This window comes from Cherax quadricarinatus, unplaced genomic scaffold, assembly GCF_038502225.1.
Source record: "Cherax quadricarinatus isolate ZL_2023a unplaced genomic scaffold, ASM3850222v1 Contig1196, whole genome shotgun sequence".
Classification (NCBI taxonomy): domain Eukaryota; kingdom Metazoa; phylum Arthropoda; class Malacostraca; order Decapoda; family Parastacidae; genus Cherax; species Cherax quadricarinatus.
Genome location: NW_027196222.1, coordinates 1,672 through 20,207, shown reverse-complemented (window position 1 = coordinate 20,207; position 18,536 = coordinate 1,672). Strand labels below are relative to the sequence as shown.

The window sequence follows — 18,536 nt, the reverse complement described above, 5'->3', positions numbered from 1 at the left end:
GCTAGAATTTATAAGTATATATACGTCAAACATGGTACCTCGTAAGACGTATATATACGGCCGCGACAGTCAAAGGGTTAAAATTGAATTCTTCTTAGACCTTTGAGGGTCGGTCACGTACATGTACGTCATTACAGCCAGGGTCAGGCACGTACATACTTGAATGCATAAATTCTAGCACCTTCAAATCCAGTGGAAGAAAGCTGGCAGGCCTACATATGAAAGAATAGGTTTGAGTGTCCAGTGTATGCAGTATAAAAAAAATCCTGAAGTACGCAGTGCATGAGAAAAAGAAAACTCCGACCGTGTTTTTAATTTAACCCTTTGAGGGTTTTCGTCGTACTAGTACGTCTTACGCGTAGGGTTTTTTGACGTACTAGTACTCATAAATTCTAGCGGCCTCAAATCTAGTGGGAGAAAGCTGGTAGGCCTTCATATGAAAGAATGGGTCTATGTGGTCAGTGTGCACAGTCTAAAAAAAATCCTGCAGCACACAGTGCATAATGAGAAAAAAAAAACTTTGACCATTTTTTTTTAATAAATCAGCGACTTTGCAGTGTATTTTCGTATGGTATTTATTGTTATATTCTAGTTTTCTTGGTCTCATTTTATAGAATGGAAGACATATTACAGAAATTGAGATGATTTTGACTGGTTTTACAAAGAAAGGTGCCTTGAAATTGAGCTCAAAGTAGCAGAAATGTTCGATTTTTACCAAACTTCAAAAGTAAACAAATCGTGCCAAGCGTGCAATACACGTCAACTGGTGAGTCTAATATTCTTTCACAAGTGCACCAATAATATTTATACCATTTTTTACACTAATGCAGTAGTCTGCATAACAGTAAATCTTATATTTTTTGTGAAAATAAAAATTCAAAGTGGAAAGCAAAAGAATATAAGAGGGGCCTTGAGACGTGACTAATGACTAGAGGAAATGTCATTTTAGTGCCAGGAATGTCTTTCTTGTTTATTCTGGACCCTATTCGGAAATTGGCATCTTTTGAAATTTGTGTGAAATTGGCAAAATTGCTAAATTCTGACCACTGTACTGGATAGTAGAATTTCATAAATGAGTGGTTTCTTGCACCCATTCGATAGAAAAAATGGAGTTCTATCGAAATATTCATGTTTTTTGTCGACTAGTACAGTGAAATTGGCCGAAAATGGGGCTCAAAGTGGGCAAAATCGCCGATGCGTAAACATCGCCGAGACCGCTAACTTTGCGAGAGCATAATTCCGTAAGTTTTCTATCAAATTTCAAACTTTTGGTGTCTTTATGATCGGGAAAAGATTCTCTATCTTTTCATAAGAGAAAATAATTTTTTTTTTTTTTAAATTTGGCCGACCCTGAGAACGAGTTTCGGAGAGGGCCTGTCGACCCTCAAAGGGTTAAAACATCAACTTTCCAGTGTGTTTCGTATGGTATTTATGGTTGTATTCTCGTTTTCTTGGTCTCATTTTTAGAATGGAAGTTATATTACAGAAATAGAGATGATTTTGATTAGTTTCATGATGACAAGTACCTTGAAATCGAGCTCAAATTAGTAAAAATGTTCAATTTTTGCCTATGTTCAAGAGTAAACAAATTACGCCACGCGTCCAATACACATCAACTGGTGAGTTTAATATTCTTTCACAAATGCGTTGATATTTCTTATATCATTTTTACAATGATGCAGTAGTATACATAACAGTAAATCTATTTTTTGTGAGAATAAAAATTCAAAATGCAAAGCAAAAGTAATGTAAGAGTGGCCTGGAGGCATGTCTCATTAAGAGATAAAATGTTATTTTAGTGGCAGGAATGTCTGTCTTGTTTATTCTGGACCCTATTTTGAAATTGGCATCTTTTGAAATTTGTGTGAAATTGCGCAAATTGCCAATTTCTGACCACTTTATTGGGCACTTGAAATTAGTAAATGGGCAATTTCTTGTACTCAATCGATAGAGTAAGTGGAGTTCTAGTGAAATAGCTATGATTTTAGTAGACTGGAACATTGAAATTGGCCAAAAATAGCGCTCAAATTGGGCGAAGTCACCGATGCGTAAATATCGTCAAGACCGCTAACTTTGCAAGACCATAATTCCATAGGTTTTCCATCAAATTTCATACTTTTGGTGTCATTGTGATTAGAAAAAGATTCTCTAGCATTTCACAAGAAATTTCTTTTTTTTTTTTTTAAATTTTTTGACGAGAACGAGTTTGGGAGCGCGCCTCTCAACCCTCAAAGGGTTAAATGATGTATTTTCATGTCCTGAATCCAAATATCACCTTGATATATGCTTATTGGCTATAGGTTTAAAGATACAAGACATGTAATATTTTATTATTTTATTATAACGTACAATATGTGTCAGTAGGTTTTAAACTCTAATCCGTACCTACTCTCTGCCTTTTTACTTGACACTTATAGTGTACTGAAGAATCATTTCTTGCCAATGTCTTCTCTTCTCCCTCCTCACCACTTTCTTCATCTGACTCGAAGGATACTGAAGTTGGTGCATAGGAACAGGTAGACCTTCTCCAAAAATAACAAAAAAGGCACAATACCGTGACTGGAACGATACACAAATAACCCGCACATAAAAGAGAGAAGCTTACGACGACGTTTTGGTCCGACTTGGACCATTGACAAAGTCACACCTTCTCCATGTGGAACTGGACGAATACCTGATGGAATGTCTGGATATACCATGGACCTTTTTTTTTCTTTGACAAGCCCTTTTGTACTGGAGGAACCATGCAGAAATAACAATTGTTGGTATGGTCTGTTGGCTCCTGCCATGTCATTGGCACAGTAAAAGGAATTCCTTTCTTCTCCCTGTTCAATCACTGACGAAGGATAGTAGCACAATTGTTGCAGCATATGTGTGGAGCCCCATTCTTATCCTGGTCACCAATCTTGCATCCAAAATATAGGTGATATGCCTTTCTAACCATAGCAGTTATACAGTGCTTCTGTGATGCAAAGGTCATCTCACCACAAATGTAGCAGAAGTTGTCTGCCCTATTCACACAAGTACGAGGCGTCTAAAAGTAGAAAACAAACAATTAGAAGACAAACAGAAAATTTATTAATTTATTATAATACAGAGCATGACAGATAAGCAGATTTATATCATTCAGTAGGAAAATGAAATTAATATAATATGCCTCACATGCATATCAGTAGCTTCCTCAGTGAATATTTATTGTAAGTTTAAAAAATGTTTGGCTAAGAAAATCACCTACCTTTCACCTCAAAATATAAACTTGCACAGCACAACCACCTTCTATGACTGCTGGAACAATACTGAATGTCAGTGAGACTGTGAGTGTGGTAAGAAACACACTGCCGCAAGCCTGTTGGAACCTGTTGTGACACGTGTATATTGAAAAATAGAGCTAACAAATAATTTTAACCATGATATTCATTATCAATGAGCTAAATTTAGTTGGAAACTCCTACTCTGGTCTCAGAAACATTTTGGCTGCTGACCAGTGAATTGTATTTTACTGATGACACTTTTTTTCTCCACAACAGACTACTTCAGTAGAATACAGTGGACCCTCAGTTATCGGCCGTAATCTGTTCCAGAAGCTCGGCCTAAAACCGAAATAATATTCCTCATAAGAATTAATGTAAATACAGTGGACCCTCAGCTAACGATGGCATCAGCTAACGTTAAATCCAGCTGATACATTTTAACGCAAAAATTTTGCCTCAGCTAACGCTAAAAAACTCACCCAACGTGATACGTTCGAGACGCGTCCACATGTGGCCTGAGCGTGCCTCAGTTGTCCCGTGGGTGCCAGTGTTTACAAGCCAGCCAGTGTGGTCGCATCCACGTATACAATTGGAACATTTCATATTATCACAGCGTTTTTAGTGATTGTACCTGCAAAATAAGTCACCATGGGCCCCAAGAAAGCTTCTAGTGCCAATCCGGTGATAAAAAGGGTGAGAATTAGTATGGAAATTAAGAAAGATTTTGAAGGGTTTGGGACTAACCCTGAGATGCCTATGCCAGTTGTGGAACCAATTGTGCCTGCTTCAAAGATTAAGGAAATGTGTGCAAAGTGGGTTGAACTGCAAGCCTTTATGGATGAAAAGCACCCTAACACAGCTATTGCAAGCCATGAACATCAAAATGGTATACAATACCGACAGGTTGTTAGGTAAGACACATATGCAACAGTTAGACAACTTTATTCCGAAACATTTCGCCTACACAGTAGGCTTCTTCAGTCGAATACAGAAAATAGGCAGGAACAGTAGAGATGTGAAGACGATGTAATCAGTCCATCACCCTTGTAGTCGTAGAATTTGAGGTCGAGGGACTGACAACCTCAAATTCTACGACTACAAGGGTGAAGGACTGATTACATCGTCTTCACATCTCTACTGTTCCTGCCTATTTTCTGTATTCGACTGAAGAAGCCTACTGTGTAGGCGAAACGTTTCGGAATAAAGTTGTCTAACTGTTGCATATGTGTCTTACCTATTGCAAGCCATGCTGGTGACTATTACAATGACAATGTTGTGGCCCGTTTTAGGCAAATATTAAAGGAACGGGAGGTACAGACCTCTATAGACAGATTTGTTGTGCGACAGAGGTCCAGTGACTCTCAAGCTGGTCCTAGTGGCATTAACCCTTTGAGGGTCGACAGGCCCTCTCGGAGACTCGTTCTCAGGGTCGGCCAAATTTAAAAAAAAAAATAATTTTCTCATATGAAAAGATAGAGAATCTTTTTCCGATCATAATGACACCAAAAGTTTGAAATTTGATGGAAAACTTACGGAATTATGCTCTCGCAAAGTTAGCAGTCTCGACGATGTTTACGCATCGGCGATTTTGCCCACTTTGAGCCCCATTTTCGGCCAATTCCACTGTACTAGTCGACAAAAAACATGAATATTTCGCTAGAACTCCATTTTTTCTATTGAATGAGTGCAAGAAACCACCCATTTATAAATTTCAACTATCCAGTACAGTGGTCAGAATTTAGCAATTTTGCCAATTTCACACAAATTTCAAAAGATGCCAATTTCCGAAAAGGGTCCAGAATAAACAAGAAAGACATTCCTGGCACTAAAATGACATTTCCTCTGTTCATAAGTCACGTCTCAAGGCCCCTCTTGCATTCTTTTGCTTTCCACTTTGAATTTTTATTATCACAAAAAATAGAAGATTTACTGTTATGCAGACTACTGTATTAGTGTAAAAAATGGTATAAATAATATTGGCGCACTTGCAAAAGAATATTAGACTCACCAGTTGACGTGTATTGGACGCTTGGCATGATTTGCTTACTTTTGAACTTTGGTAAAAATCGAACATTTCTGCTACTTTGAGCTCAATTTAAGGGTACTTTTCATTGTAAAACCAATCAAAATCATCTCAATTTCTATAATATGTCTTCCATTCTATAAAATGAGGCCAAGAAAACTAGAATACAACAATAAATACCATACGAAAATACAGTGCAAAGTCGCTGTTTTATTCCAAAAAAACGGTCAAAGTTTTTTTTTTCTCATTACGCACTGTGCTGCAGGATTTTTTTTATACTGTGCACACTGACCACATAGACCCATTCTTTCATATGTAGGCCTACCAGCTTTCTCCCACTAGATTTGAGGGCACTAGAATTTAGGCGTACTAGTACGTCACAAACCCTGGATCGTAAGCCGTACTAGTACGGCCGAAACCCTCAAATGGTTAAAAGAAGGGAAGTAACCCCGGAAAAGGACTTGATACCTCAAGTCCTAATGGAAGGAGATTCCCCTTCTAAACAATAACAACTTCCACACACTCCCCTCCTCCCATCCCATCAATCATCACCAGATCTTCAATAAAGGTAAGTGTCAGTTTGTGTGTATTAAAATTAATATTTCATGTGGTAAAATTTTTTTGTTCATGCTATGAGGTGTCTTGCACGGATTAATTTGATTTCTATTATTTCATATGGGGAAAATTAATTCAGCTAACGATAATTTCAGCTAACAATGAGCTTTCAGGAACGGATTAATATTGTTAGCTGAGGGTCCACTGTACAATTAATCCATTCCAGATGCCCAAAAATATTCACAAAAAATAATGCTTTATTAATGAATTAAAATAAATACATTAACAATTAAATCAGTATTACATACATTTATTGATGACTCTTCTTGACTTATGGAAGATACAGAGGAGAGAGGGAGTTGGGGTTATTGTTTGGAAGGGGAATCCCCTTCTATAATGACTTCAGGTAATAAGTCCCTCTCTGGGGTTACTTCCCTTCTTTGTCTTTTAATGCCACTAGGACCAGCTTGAGAGCCGCTGCACACCTGTCACACAAAATAACTGTCAAGAGTGCTCTGTTTCTGGCATCTCTTTAAGATTTCCCTGTGGGACAAAGTTTTGTCACTGAACATTTGCAGATATGGCTTGTTTCAGCCTTGTCCACATTGCACAAATCTCTTTAATCTCTGAAGGCACCTCCTTCACTCCCTCTTCCTCCTCTGAGGCAGGTTCCTCAGCTGCAGTCTGTTGCTGTTCGAGTTGAAGCTCTTGCAGCTCTTCAGTGGTTAGCTCATCCCTGTGGTCGTCCACCAACTTTTCCACATCCCTAATGCCACAAAAGAATCCACAACAGGCATAGAGTCCTCAGGGTTAGCCTCAAACCCTTCAAAATCCCTCTCTTGGACACAACCTGGCCACAATTTTCTCCAAGCAGAGTTCAAAGTCCTGGAAGTCACTTCCTGCCCAGCCTTACCTATAAGGTTTATGCAGTGGAGGATATTGAAGTGATTCCTCCAGAACTCTCTTAGGGTCAAATTTGTGTCCGACGTCACTTCAAAGCACCTTAGAAACACTGCTTTGGTATAGAGTTTTTGAAGTTAGAAATGACCTGCTGGTGCATGGGCTGGAGGAGAGGAGTGGTGTTAGGAGGCAAGAACTTCACTGAAGTCCCTAAACAACTGGTCTTCCAAGTCTGGAGGATGAGCAGGAGCATTGTCCAGTACCAGGAGGACCTTGAGTGGCAATTTATTTTCCAGAAGGTATTTTTTCACACTTGGGCCAAACACATCATTGACCCACTCTTTGAAAATTTGCCTTGTGACCCATGCCTTATGATTAGCTTTCCACATCACACACAATTTACTCTTGAAGACATTGTTTCTCTAGAACATTCTGGGATTTTCAGAGAGATATAGCAGTAAATGCTTCACTCTGAAATCCCCACTAGCATTAGCGCAGAACAAAAGGAAAAGCTTGTCTTGCATAGGCTTGTGGCCTGGCATTGCCTTTTCCTCCTGTAGATCCTCTTTGGCATTTTCTTCCAAAGCAGTCCTGTTTCGTCACAACTGAATTCTTGTTGGGGTTTGAAACTTTCAGCCTTTATGTACCCCTGGAATTCCTGTACGAATTTTTCTGCCATACATTTATCAGAACTTGCAGCCTCGCCATGGCTTACCACACTGTGTATGCCACTACGCTTCTTAAATCTCTCAAACCAGCCTTTGCTGGTCCTAAATTCACTAACATCAGCACTTGTTCCAGGCATTTTTTTTTTCAAGATCCGCATGCAATTGTCTTGCCTTCTCACAAATAATGGATTCCACAACACTGTCTCTCGCTAATTTTTTTCGGTGATCCACAACAACAACAACTTCTCCATATTTTCAACTATTGGTGGCCTTTGTTTTGTTAGCACATTTACCCCTTTTGCCACATCAGCATCCTTGATTTGTTAGGATAGAAGTAATTGTTGATTTGTTTTTCCCATACATTTTGGCAAGCTCGAGCACTCAAAGGCCACGCTCATATTTTTCAACAACTTGTTTCCTAAATTCCATGGTGTTTCTCACTTTTTTACCAAAAGGAACTTTACAAGGAACTTTCTTTGGGGTCATGGTAACTTATTTTGCAGTTGCACTTAATAAAAAAAACCCAAAACAATGGAAATGTTTGGATGAACGAGCACAATCTTCCTCACTCACCCAGAGACACAGCTTGACTGATGCGCAAGCCGTGGCGGACGGCTGGTTGATGCATCTCATACAGCCAATAAGCGAAATAACAGCCGATAACCAGAAGCCCAAAACCCGGCCGATAACCGAGGGTCCACTGTACTGGTAAATGCAACATTGGAAGCAGGATCAATAGTTTTGATGTGATCAGTATGTCACAACGTCCAGTATTGGGCCCCTACTTAAACAAGATGGGTCCTACACAGATGACAGCAAGGAAATGAGTGAGCTACTCAAGTCCCAATATGACTCAGTTTTTAGCAAGCCGCTAACCAGACTGAGAGTCGAAGACCAAAATGAATTTTTTATGAGAGAGCCACAAAATTTGACTAACACAAGCCTATCCGATGTTATCCTGACGCCAAATGACTTCGAACAGGCGATAAATGACATGCCCATGCACTCTGCCCCAGGGCCAGACTCATGGAACTCTGTGTTCATCAAGAACTGCAAGAAGCCCCTATCACGAGCCTTTTCCATCCTATGGAGAGGGAGCATGGACACGGGGGTCGTCCCTCAGTTACTAAAAACAACAGACATAGCCCCACTCCACAAAGGGGGCAGTAAAGCAACAGCAAAGAACTACAGACCAATAGCACTAACATCCCATATCATAAAAATCTTTGAAAGGGTCCTAAGAAGCAAGATCACCACCCATCTAGAAACCCATCAGTTACACAACCCAGGGCAACATGGGTTTAGAACAGGTCGCTCCTGTCTGTCTCAACTACTGGATCACTACGACAAGGTCCTAAATGCACTAGAAGACAAAAAGAATGCAGATGTAATATATACAGACTTTGCAAAAGCCTTCGACAAGTGTGACCATGGCGTAATAGCGCACAAAATGCGCGCTAAAGGAATAACAGGAAAAGTCGGTCGATGGATCTATAATTTCCTCACTAACAGAACACAGAGAGTAGTCGTCAACAGAGTAAAGTCCGAGGCAGCTACGGTGAAAAGCTCTGTCCCACAAGGCACAGTACTAGCTCCCATCTTGTTCCTCATCCTCATATCCGACATAGACAAGGATGTCAGCCACAGCACCGTGTCTTCCTTTGCAGATGACACCCGAATCTGCATGACAGTGTCTTCCATTGCAGACACTGAAAGGCTCCAGGCGGACATCAACCAAATCTTTCAGTGGGCTGCAGAAAACAATATGAAGTTCAACGATGAGAAATTTCAATTACTCAGATATGGTAAACATGAGGAAATTAAATCTTCATCAGAGTACAAAACAAATTCTGGCCACAAAATAGAGCGAAACACCAACGTCAAAGACCTAGGAGTGATTATGTCGGAGGATCTCACCTTCAAGGACCATAACATTGTATCAATCGCATCTGCTAGAAAAATGACAGGATGGATAATGAGAACCTTCAAAACTAGGGAGGCCAAGCCCATGATGACACTCTTCAGGTCACTTGTTCTATCTAGGCTGGAATATTGCTGCACTCTAACAGCACCTTTCAAGGCAGGTGAAATTGCCGACCTAGAAAATGTACAGAGAACTTTCACGGCGCGCATAACGGAGATAAAACACCTCAATTACTGGGAGCGCTTGAGGTTTCTAAACCTGTATTCCCTGGAACGCAGGAGGGAGAGATACATGATTATATACACCTGGAAAATCCTAGAGGGACTAGTACCAAACTTGCACACGAAAATCACTCACTACGAAAGCAAAAGACTTGGCAGACGATGCACCATCCCCCCAATGAAAAGCAGGGGTGTCACTAGCACGTTAAGAGACCATACAATAAGTGTCAGGGGCCCGAGACTGTTCAACTGCCTCCCAGCACACATAAGGGGGATTACCAACAGACCCCTGGCAGTCTTCAAGCTGGCACTGGACAAGCAACTAAAGTCAGTTCCTGATCAGCCGGGCTGTGGCTCGTACGTTGGTTTGCGTGCAGCCAGCAGCAACAGCCTGGTTGATCAGGCGCTGATCCACCAGGAGGCCTGGTCACAGACCGGGCCGCGGGGGCGTTGACCCCCGAAACTCTCTCCAGGTAAACTCCAGGTAAACTCCAGTTCCTCAAGCCTACAGCACAGGCATGCAGCCAGACCTTACGTATACTAGAAAAGAGATGAAGCAGCTGGAGGTGACATCACAGGTGAGTGTGGCCTAACAGTAGAAGCAGGTCATGTCAAACTGTTGTTTAACAAAGAGTGGGAGAAGACTTCCCCTATACCACAGTACCATGGTACAATATTGGTATTGCCTTGGTAGGCAACACTCTAGCCTCACACACCAAGTATCTGTGGCTCAATCCCTAGCTGGGTGGAAATACTGGGTATCTTTTCTTAAACCTGCTGTCCCTGTTCACCGAAAAGCAAGCAGGTATATGAGTGTTATCCAGATGGTATGGGTAGCATCCTGGGAGACAAGATTAAACAATTCCAATGGTTATCAGACAAACTGTCCTTGACAATAAGAACATAAGAACATAAGAAAGAAGGAACACTGCAACAGGCTTACTGACCCATGCGGAGCAGGTCCATGTCACCCCCGCCCCCCCCCCCGGATTAGCCCAATGACCCACCCAGTCTAGTCACCTCCACTCAAGGAAGGAGCACGGCACCAGACCCAGCAGCACAAGCTAGTCCAGTCCAACTCACACCCACCCACACCCACTCATGTATTTATCTAACCTATTTTTAAAACTACACAATGTTTTAGCCTCAATAACTGTACTCGGGAGTTTGTTCCACTCATCCACAACTCTATTACCAAACCAGTGCTTTCCTATATCCTTCCTGAATCTGAATTTTTCCAACTTGAAACCATTGCTGTGAGTCCTGTCTTGGCTGAAAATTTTCAGCACACTATTTACATCCCCTTTATTTATTCCTGTTTTCCATTTATACACCTCGATCATATTCCCCCTAATTCTACGCCTTTTGAGAGAGTGCAGATTCAGGGCCTCAGTCTATCCTCATAGGGAATATTTCCGATACATGGGATCATCTTTGTCATCCTCTGTATGTTTTCCAGAGCATTTACAGTGGAACCTCAAAAATCGAACGTATCACATATCAAACCTTTCGAAAATAGGACCATTTTTTCGGACAAACTGTGTCCCTATTATCGAACGCGCCCGTATTTTCGGACCGCCGGGTACGGGACCTGTCTGCCGCCCGTTCTGTCTGCGTCCCCGCGCAGGCGCCGTGAGCAGTCTAGCTTTGTTTATGCTTGAGTGAACACTAACCTGCACTCTCATTCACGCATTTTACGATTATTTCGTTGTGTATAGTGCTTGTGGGACTGTGAAATAAGCTGCCATGGGCCCAAAGAAACTTGCTAGTGGTACCCCTGTGGTAAAGAAAGTGAGAAACACCATAGATGTGAAGAAGGAAATAATACAGAAGTATGAGAGTGGTGTGAGACTTGTTGAGTTTGCCAGGATGTATGGGAAAAACAAGTCGACCATCAGTTCTATCCTGTCAAAGAAAGAACAAATCAAGGAAGCTGATGTTGCGAAAGGTGTTAATATGCTAACCAAAAAAAGACCACAAATAGTTGAAGAGGTTGAGAAGTTGTTGCTGGTGTGGATCAAGGATAAAGAGATTGCAGGTGATAGTGTTTCAGAGACGATTATTTGCGGAAAGGCAAGAAAGTTGCATGCCGATCTGGTACAGAAAACTCCTGGAACCGATGCTGATAGTGAATTTAAGGCCAGCAGAGGCTGGTTTGACAGATTTAAGAAGCGTAGTGGCATACACTACAGAGAGGGCTTCACCTGAAGTCCTCATGGAGGGGGATTCTCCTTCCAAACACTAACCCCAACTCCCTCTCTCCTCCTCCCTATCTTCCAGATGCCATCACCAATCTTCAATAAAGGTAAGTAAAAATGTTATTTTATATGTATTACTATACATAATTAAAAACTATAGTATTTGTTGTATGTAAAACTGTAATTAATCTCTATAAAATGTATTTTTTGTGTGAACGGATTAATTTTGTGGAACGGATTAATTGTATTTCCATTATTTCTTATGGGAAATATTGCTTTGAGTTTCAGACTTTTCGAATTTAGAACTAGCTCCTGGAATGGATTAAGTTCGATTTTTGAGGTTCCACTGTATATCCATTCTGTAATACGGTGACCAGAACTGAACAGCATAGATCTAAATGAGGCCTAACCAAGGATATATAGAGTTGAAGAACAACCTGAGGACTTCTATTATTTATACTTCTAGATATGAAGCCAAGAATTCTGTTAGCTTTATTGCGAACACTAATGCACTGTTGTCTTGGTTTTAGATTACTGCTAACCAGAACTCCTAAATCCTTTTCACAATCAGCAGTATTAAGATCTACATTATTTAGTTTATATGTAGCACAGTTATTTTCCTGTCCAACATTTAGAACTTTGCATTTGTCTATATTAAACTGCATCTGCCACTTCTCCGACCATTGCATCAGTCTATTCAAATCATCCTAGAGTGCTCTAGTGTCCTCATTAGAATGAATTGGACGGCCTATTTTGGTGTCATCAGCAAATTTGCTTATGTCGCTATTTATTCCCTTATCTATCTCGTTTATGTAAATTGTGAACAACAACAGGCCCAACACTGACCCCTGAGGAACACTGCTTGTGACGTGCCCCCATTCTGATTTCTTCCCATTTATGCAAACTCTCTGCTGCTTATTTATCAGCCATGCCTCTACCCAGGAAAAAATTTCTCCTCCTATTTCGTATGCCTTAACTTTCCTCAATAGCCTCTGATGTGGAACTCTATTGAAAGCCTTACTGAAGTCCATATACACAATATCATATTCATTACCATGATCTACCTCCTCAAACACCTTAGTGAAAAAAGTTAGTAAATTCGTAAGACAGGAACGCCCCTTTGTAAAACCGTGTTGAGATTCATTAATCAATCTGTGCCTATCAAGATGGCTATGAATTGCTTCGGCAATTATTGATTCCATAAATTTTCCCACTATGGAGGTAACGCTTATTGGTCTATAATTCGAAGCCAAGGACCAGGTTATCCTGGGTAGCTAATGCTACCTACCCCAGGTTAAAAGTCCAAACAAACCTTATTTTATCATAAAGGGAAGCTGGAACGATGACCAGATACATAAGGAAGAAAACTCCTCAAAGTCAGTCATAAGTAAATCACAGGTCGCAGCTTCAATGAGGAGAACATAGGTCATCTGTGACTGGTTTACCTGGAGAGAGTTCCGGGGGTCAACGCCCCCGCGGCCCGGTCTGTGACCAGGCCTCCTTAGGTCAGTGTCCCAGGATGCGACCCACACCAGTCGACTAACACCCAGGTACCCATTTTACTGATGGGGAACATAGACAACAGGTTGAAAGAAACACGTCCAATGTTTCTACTCTGGCTGGGAATCGAACCCAGGCCCTCACCGTGTGAAGCGAGAGCGTTAACCACCAGGCCACCAGGTCATAAATCTGACCAAGAGTTTAAAGGAACAAAATACAGATATTATTGATAAATAAATCCATAGGGGTCATAAAATGCGTGGGAGATGATTGTGATGATGGTTATAAGGTGACGAACACCCAGGTGTTAGGTGACGAACACCCAGGTACCTACTTACTGCTAGGTGAAGAGTGACAGCAAGTATAAGGTGACTAACACCCAGGTACCTACTTACTGCTAGGTGAAGAGTGACAGCAAGTATAAGGTGACTAACACCCAGGTACCTACTTACTGCTAGGTGAAGAGTGACAGCAAGTATAAGGTGACTAACACCCAGGTACCTACTTACTGCTAGGTGAAGTGTGACAGCAAGTATAAGGTGACTAACACCCAGGTACCTACTTACTGCTAGGTGAAGAGTGACAGCAGGTATAAGGTGACTAACACCCAGGTACCTACTTACTGCTAGGTGAAGAGTGACAGCAGGTATAAGGTGACTAACACCCAGGTACCTACTTACTGCTAGGTGAAGAGTGACAGCAGGTATAAAGTGACTAACACCCAGGTACCTACTTACTGCTAGGTGAAGAGTGACAGCAAGTATAAGGTGACTAACACCCAGGTGCCTACTTACTGCTAGGTGAAGAGTGACAGCAGGTATAAGGTGACTAACACCCAGGTACCTACTTACTGCTAGGTGAAGAGTGACAGCAAGTATAAGGTGACTAACACCCAGGTACCTACTTACTGCTAGGTGAAGAGTGACAGCAGGTATAAAGTGACTTAACACCCAGGTACCTACACACTGCTAAGTATGTGAGGTGAAGACACTACCAATCCACAAATGTATTTAATAGGTAAGTAAAAAAGCTTAATTAGGTACATGTACACATAATTACAAATATCATACCCGGTAACATATGTAAATTATATAGTATAACCTTCACCCCCCAACAAAAAAAAAATAAGTGACGTATTTCCATTGGGCCCCTTGACTTATTTCCACTGGGACCCTTATTTCCATTGGGACCCTTAACTTATTTCCATTGGGCCCCTTTACTTATTTCCACTGGGACCCTTATTTCCATTGGGACCCTTGACTTATTTCCATTGGGACCCTTGACTTATTTCCATTGGGACCCTTATTTCCATTGGGCCCCTTGACTTATTTCCATTGGGCCCCTTGACTTATTTCCACTGGGACCCTTATTTCCATTGGGACCCTTAACTTATTTCCATTGGGCCCCTTGACTTATTTCCACTGGGCCCCTTGACTTATTTCCACTGGGACCCTTATTTCCATTGGGACCCTTAACTTATTTCCACTGGGATCCTTGACTTATTTCCATTGGGACCCTTGACTTATTTCCATTGGGACCCTTAACTTATTTCCATTGGGACCCTTAACTCATTTCCATTGGGACCCTTAACTTATTTCCATTGGGCCCCTTGACTTATTTCCATTGGGCCCCTTGACTTATTTCCATTGGGACCCTTGACTTATTTCCATTGGGACCTTTAACTTATTTCCACTGGGCCCCTTGACTTATTTCCATTGGGCCCCTTGACTTATTTCCATTGGGCCCCTTGACTTATTTCCATTGGGCCCCTTGACTTATTTCCATTGGGACCCTTGACTTATTTCCATTGGGCCCCTTGACTTATTTCCATTGGGCCCCTTGACTTATTTCCATTGGGACCCTTAACTCATTTCCATTGGGACCCTTAACTTATTTCCATTGGGCCCCTTGACTTATTTCCATTGGGACCCTTAACTTATTTCCATTGGGACCCTTAACTTATTTCCATTGGGACCCTTAACTCATTTCCATTGGGACCCTTAACTTATTTCCACTGGGCCCCTTGACTTATTTCCATTGGGCCCCTTGACTTATTTCCATTGGGACCCTTGACTTATTTCCATTGGGACCCTTGACTTATTTCCATTGGGCCCCTTGACTTATTTCCATTGGGCCCCTTGACTTATTTCCATTGGGACCCTTGACTTATTTCCATTGGGACCCTTGACTTATTTCCATTGGGACCCTTGACTTATTTCCATTGGGACCCTTGACTTATTTCCATTGGGACCCTTGACTTATTTCCATTGGGACCCTTGACTTATTTCCATTGGGACCCTTGACTTATTTCCATTGGGACCCTTTATTTCCACTGAATTCCTTGTAAAACACAGGTCAATTTGTGGTAAACAACATTGATACAAAATTGGTACAACAGTGGTACAACAGTTGTACAACACTGGTACAACACTGGTACAACACTGGTACAACACTGGTACAACACTGGTGCAACACTGGTGCAACACTGATACAACACTGATACAACACTGATACAACACTGGTACAACACTGATACAACACTGGTACAACACTGGTACAACACTGATACAACACTGGTACAACACTGATACAACACTGATACAACACTGGTACAACACTGATACAACACTGGTACAACACTGATACAACACTGATACAACACTGGTACAACACTGGTACAACACTGATACAACACTGATACAACACTGATACAACACTGGTACAACACTGATACAACACTGGTACAACACTGGTGCAACACTGGTACAACACTGATACAACACTGATACAACACTGGTACAACACTGGTACAACACTGATACAACACTGATACAACACTGATACAACACTGGTACAACACTGATACAACACTGGTACAACACTGATACAACACTGGTACAACACTGGTACAACACTGGTACAACACTGGTACAACACTGGTACAACACTGGTACAACACTAGTACAACACTGATACAACACTGATACAACACTAGTACAACACTGGTACAACACTGGTACAAAGCTGGTGCAACACTGGTACAACACTGGTACAACACTGGTACAACACTGATACAACACTGAAACAACACTGGTACAACACTGGTGCAACACTGGTACAACACTGGTACAACGCTGGTGCAACACTGGTACAACACTGGTACAACACTGGTACAACACTGATACAACACTGGTACAACACTGGTACAACACTGGTACAACACCGGTACAACACTGGTGCAACACTGGTACAACACTGGTACAAGACTGGTACAAGACTGGTACAACACTGGTACAACACTGGTACAACACTGGTGCAACACTGGTACAACACTGGTACAACACTGGTACACTGATACAACACTGGTACAACACTGATACAACACTGGTACAACACTGGTGCAACACTGGTACAACACTGGTACAACACTGGTACAACACTGATACAACACTGGTACAACACTGGTACAACACTGGTACAATGATACAACACTGGTACAACACTGGTGCAACACTGGTACAACATTGATACAACACTGGTACAACACTGGTACAACACTGATACAACACTGGTACAACACTGATACAACACTGGTACAACACTGGTACAACACTGGTACAACACTGATACAACACTGGTACAACACTGATACAACACTGGTACAACACTGATCCAACACTGGTACAACACTGGTACAACACTGGTACAACACTAGTACAACACTGGTACAACACTAGTACAACACTAGTACAACACTGGTACAACACTGGTACAACACTAGTACAACACTGGTACAACACTGATACAACACTGATACAACACTGGTACAATACTGATACAACACTGGTACAACACTGATACAACACTGGTACAACCCTGGTACAACACTGGTACAACACTGGTACAACACTAGTACAACACTGGCACAACAGATACAACACTGATAAAACACTGGTACAACACTGGTACAACACTGGTACAACACTGGTACAACAATGGTACAACACTGATACAACACTGGAACAACACTAGTACAACACTGGTACAACACTGGTAAAACACTGGTACAACACTGGTACAATGATACAACACTTGTACAACACTGGTACAACAATGGTACAACACTGATACAACACTGGTACAACACTGGTACAACACTGATACAACACTGGTACAACACTGGTACAACACTGGTACAACACTAATACAACACTGGTACAACACTGGTACAACACTGGTACAACACTAATACAACACTGGTACAACAATGGTACAACACTGATACAACACTGATACAACACTGGTACAACACTGGTACAACACTGATACAACACTGGTACAACACTGGTACAACAATGGTACAACACTGGTACAACACTAGTACAACACTGGTACAACACTGGTACAATACCAGTACAACACTGATACAACACTGGTACAACACTAGTACAACACTGGTACAACACTAGTACAACACTGGTACAACACTGGTACAACACTGGTACAACACTAGTACAACACTGGTACAACACTAGTACAACACTGGTACAACACTGGTACAACACTGATACAACACTAGTACAACACCAGTACAACACTAGTACAACACCAGTACAACACTAGTACAACACCAGTACAACACTAGTACAACACCAGTACAACACTAGTACAACACCAGTACAACACTAGTGCAACACCAGTACAACACTAGTACAACACCAGTACAACACTAGTACAACACTGGTACAATGGTACTCACTTCAGCGACCAGAAGATCCCAGATATATGGACAAAAATGGTAAATAAGGAGAGAAATGATGAAATATTTGCTGCTGGTCCAGCAGATGTTGTTGACGGAGCAGCTTGAGGGCCCCTGAAGCTCTAACTTGAGGGCCCCTGAAGCTCTAGCTTGACTGTGTACTGATGCTAACCCAGGGTTGGCTGGGTTAGTTAGGGTAACCCAGGGTTGGCTGGGTTTGTTACGGTAACCCAGGGTTGGCTGGGTTAGTTAGGGTAACCCAGGGTTGGCTGGGTTAGTTAGGGTAACCCGGGGTAGGGTGGGTTAGCTAGTCAGAGTAACCCAGGGTAAGGTGGGTTAGCTAGTCAGGGTAACCTAGGGTAGGGTGGGTTAGCTAGTCAGGGTAACTCAGGGTAGGGTGGGTTAGCTAGTCAGGGTAACCCCGGGTAGGGAGGGTTAGTCAGGGTAACCCAGGGTAGGGAGGGTTAGCTAGTCAGGGTAACCCCAGGTAGGGAGGGTTAGTCAGGGTAACCCAGGGTAGGGAGGGTTAGCTAGTCA

At 41.8% G+C, this 18,536-nt stretch overlaps 1 protein-coding gene across 2 annotated transcripts in view; it reads right to left on the bottom strand.

Annotated features, from left to right (window-relative positions):
- LOC128699925 (zinc finger protein 84-like) overlaps positions 1-18,136 on the bottom strand; it is a 50,836-nt gene extending 32,700 nt beyond the window's left edge. Inside the window, exons 1-2 of one of the 2 annotated variants that reach the window (XR_011391299.1) lie at positions 18,000-18,113; positions 2,038-3,034 (exon numbers count right to left, since the gene is read on the bottom strand). The gene's annotated coding sequence lies outside the window, so the exon portion shown is untranslated. Of the gene's footprint in view, positions 1-2,037; positions 3,035-17,999 lie in introns of those variants that run through there. The other variant, XM_070080890.1, reaches the window with a different exon arrangement.
- Between the last annotated feature and the right edge of the window lie 400 nt (positions 18,137-18,536).